We start from the raw sequence: 4366 nt of genomic DNA, 5'->3' as shown, positions 1-4366 counted from the left end.
TTTAACCTTAACAAGTTCAGGGTCTTAGTTAAAAGATTGACTGTCAAGAGTATGGCGGGTCATTCCAGGATTACCTGGGCGGAGTTCGGCATGGAAGCCGGTCAAGAGGGTAAGCATAGCTATGTTCATTGAGCAGGAAGCCCCCAAGTGACATATAATATGGCATGTAAGCCGATCAAGAGGGTAAGGATAGCTACGCTCATTGAGCAGGAAGCCCCCAAGTGACCTATAATATGGCATGTAAGCCGATCAAGAGGGTAAGCATAGATGTGCTCATTGAGTAGGAAGCCCCCAAGTGACCGATAATGAGATAAGCCAATAAGGCAGGATACCCATGTTTGAACTGCGCACTACAACAAGTTCTATTTGGCAACCTTTAATTTTTCTGAGAACTCAAACTTGCGAGAGATGAATTCCTCTTGAACCGGATGTTGAACCGGAATCTTTTCTTATAACCCGGAACTCATCTATTGAGCTGGAACTTTTTTGACTGCCAGGCAGTTTTTAAGCCAGAAATTGTCTGACAGCCTTTTGAATTTTTCACCAATATGGTAGTAGCCTCCAGGACCGAGTTATTTTCCCTCCAATGACCCGGGGTCATGAATTGGCTGAGTGTCATTGTAGCCCCCAAGTCTTAAGACGACTCGAGGAGTTGGCTTGAGGTTCTCCATACTTGACCGTGATGTATACCGGCTAGTTGAACAGCGGAACGCTAGAATATGTTGAAGCTAGAAGGCAAGGTGGCGAGTTTGATGATCTTGACAACACTCACTGTATATCCTTGACGTTGATAACGAGATGTGAATCCACAGAAAGTTGAGGTGACCTCGACGGGTTATAAATGATCTCATATAGTTTGTGTCAGTAATCCGGCCAGTGGTTCATCCCAGCTGGTTGTTGAAGTTAACCAAAATGCAATAGTGGTGACTTGTGTGCCTGTCCATTGATCCATCCTGTGTAGGCAAGGGCTATAGCTTGATGGTCTCTTTTGTAATGATAAATTGTTCTGCATAAGAAATTTCACAAACGAGAGTAATTGTTCTCGAAGAAAACAAAAATGTATCAATAGAAACTTGACAGGATGGATTTCACCTGATATGTTTTATAAAAAATTATCAGCCTTAGGTTTGCAGCAACGATGACACAGGTGGCGGCTTAAAGCGCCACCGTAGCAAAAATGGGCACCGGGCGGCTCAAAAGGGATCCTCCGGGTCATGTTGACCATTGGATTTTTTAACTGCCCACTACTTCTTTTCTCTCAACCGGCCTCCTCTTATGTTTTTTATTTCAACCAGCAGCACGAGTAAGGCAACACGGCGCGGAGGCACGGCAGCAGCCAGTAGCGGGTCGTGGTCGCACCTGGCACGGGCGGTGCAAATGGCCAAGCGGCGAGGCAGAGGCGGCTCAGGGCCGGGGCGCGTCAGCGGCGGCTTAATTAAGGCGACTCCCGCGAGGGCGGCTCATGGCAGAGCAACATCAGGTAGCGACACAAAGATGTAGGCGGCTTGGCGACGCCGGCAAGTGGAAATGACCGGATGGCAGCGGTAACCTGCCATGATGGAGCGGCAAGTTAGGGCGAAGCTTGGCGCGGCGGTTTAGCGATGCCGGCTTGACATCAGTATAGGCAACCGGCCATAGAAAAGCGGCGACTCGACGAAAAAACAAGACCTACTCGCCTAGGACGGCTCGCAGCGGCCGATGGAAAAGGCAGTGGCGGCTCATCGCGAGGCACTGCAGCGGAGCAGCGACTCACAAGCAGGGCGAGACCATAGCGACTAAGAACGGCGGATCTCGGGGGCGTGAGACCGGGGCAGTGCACAGCGAACAAATGTCCTGTAGCTCAGCGAAGTAAGCAGACCGGCGAAGGCAGCTTGGGGTCGATACCGGCCAATGGAAGTGAAAGTGAGGGCCGCTTGGCGACTCGATGGTACGGCGTGGCATCCATGGAAGCGAGAGCCGCGACGGCTTAAAGGCAGCTTCAGAAGGGTCCCGCTCGAGAGGAGGATGGAAGGCGACGCGAGCGACTTGGCAGGCGAGCAGTTCAGCTTTCAAGACGGCCGGCAGCGGCGACTCTCAATACCATGTTCTCCTCGATGTTCTTGGAGATCTATTCGATATAATACTTTTTTGCGGTGTGTTTGCCGAGATCCAATGAATTGTGGATTTATGATCAGCTTATCTATGAATATTATTTGAATCTTCTCTAAATTCTTATATGCATGATTTGATATCTTTGTAATTCCCTGTGAACTATCGGTTTGGTTTGGCCAACTAGATTGGTTTTTCTTGCAATGGGAGAAGTGCTTAGCTTTGGGTTCAATCTTGTGGTGTCCTTTCCCAGTGACAGTAGGGGCAGCAAGGCACGTAGTGTATTGTTGCCATTGAGGATAAAAAGATGGGGTTTTCATCATATTGCTTGATTTAATACCGTACATCATGTCATCTTGCTTAATGCGTTACTCCATTCTTTATGAACTTAATACTCTAGATGCATGCTGGATAGCGGTCGATGTGTGGAGTTATAGTAGTAGATGCAGAATAGTTTGGGTCTACTTGACACAGACGTGATGCCTATATTCATGATCATTGCCTTAGATATCGTCATAATTATGCGCTCTTCTATCAATTGCTCGGTAGTAATTTGTTCACCCACCGTAATATTTTCTATCTTGAAGATCTAAAAACTCCAATGGCTCCCCCACCGGCACCCCCACCCTCGCCGTTAGGCTCTCCGGCGATCTCTCTCCTTAGCCACTTATCCCCCAAACCAATCCACTCATCCTCTCCGGCGTCTCCTCCTCTATACGAGGATCACCATCTTCAATGGATCAGGGCTCTGGTTCCACCCTTGGCTTGGATTTCTCCAAGGGGTTGGCTTTTCCAAATGAGATATACAGATCTTGTGGTGTCTCGGTCCATCCTTCGGATGACATGGGTTCTTTCATCATGTTGGTATCTTTTCGTAGGCATGATTTTCGCCTCTCTGATGATTCAGTGGCAGCGTTACTAAAGGCAGCTATTGGTGGATCGGCGATTGAATTCATGGTTTCCAATATACGTGACAAGGTATTCTCCTTTCATGTTTCATGCAAAAAAGTTGGTCTCTACGTTCTTGCCCTTCGATCTTTTCTTGTGAGCACTTTAAGTGTTTCTTCCACCTATGGGGCCATGGTGGTCCTAATTGGAGGCGTGAGGTTTTGATTTGGAGAAAGGAATGTGATGCTGAATGGGTTTTTGTTAGCCCTACCAAACGTCGTGCTACAATTGGCATGATGGCCATTCATAAGCCTCCTGTCAAATCTTCTTTGAAGTCTGCATCTAGTTGTAGGAAGAAACTCTCTTTTGCAACGTTCCAGAATTATCCTGCATGCAAAGGTTATCGATACCCTGCCACACAAACATGCATTGATACTATTCAGGATGCGGGTTATGTTATTAGCCAGCGTGAGCACGTCATTATTCACTCTTCACCGGCTCCAGAGCTCCGGTGGATGGTGGCTGCTCCTCCGATCTGTTTTTGTACGGTACCTACGCTTTCCACTCGGTCAGCAGCAATCTCGCCTGCGTTGGTTCCTCATTCCTTGGAGCGATCGTTGGGCGGGTCTGCGATTTTTTTCAAATCTCCACCCTTCTGATCCACTTCCTATTGTTGGTCCTATTGAGCCATCTAGGACCGCGACTGCCCTGGTAAGCCCATCTTCTGAGCCATGCGCCAACACACCGGGCCCTGTCAATGTTGAATCTCCCAATGCACGGCAAGTCAATCAGGATCGTAACTTATCGCCCGCCGGGATTTTGGGCCAATCAGTTGAAGATTTGGAGGGATTTTCATCTATGGTTGATGAAATTGCGTTTAAGGTTTGGAAATGCCAAAATTGCTTCTCAATGGCACATATCACCTCTGGTTGCACCAATCAAATGCGTTGTCGCCATTGTTTTCGGTAAGGCCACAGAGCAAAATCTTGCACAGGGTCTGCACCTGCCGGGGGTTTTAGGTGGGTCCCGCGCGTCAGTGGGAGTACTTCTGCCAACCAGCCTGACATCCCACCACCGATTTTGCCGCTTGACGCCTCGAGTTACCTCCAACCTACCGCTACAGCTTGCCCATTGATACGTCCCGTCACCGAGTTACATCTAGCTTCGTCATCAGAGCCTACCTCGCCTCCATCTCCGCCACCTCCATTGTACCATCGCCTCCACTCTGCCATCCGCCCCATGACCAGAAACACCACCGCCACCATCCTCAACACTGCCGCCACTGCCGCCCACGCCTGCATCGTCTTCGCCGGAGATGGCCAACTTTGAGTTGGATTCCATACAGTACGTGCCGCCGGGCTTTGAGATTATAGATGGGGGGCAGCTCCGT

The sequence above is a fragment of the Aegilops tauschii genome, chromosome 4, assembly GCF_002575655.3.
Source record: "Aegilops tauschii subsp. strangulata cultivar AL8/78 chromosome 4, Aet v6.0, whole genome shotgun sequence".
Lineage (NCBI taxonomy): Eukaryota > Viridiplantae > Streptophyta > Magnoliopsida > Poales > Poaceae > Aegilops > Aegilops tauschii.
Note: the sequence above shows the minus strand (reverse complement) of the source record.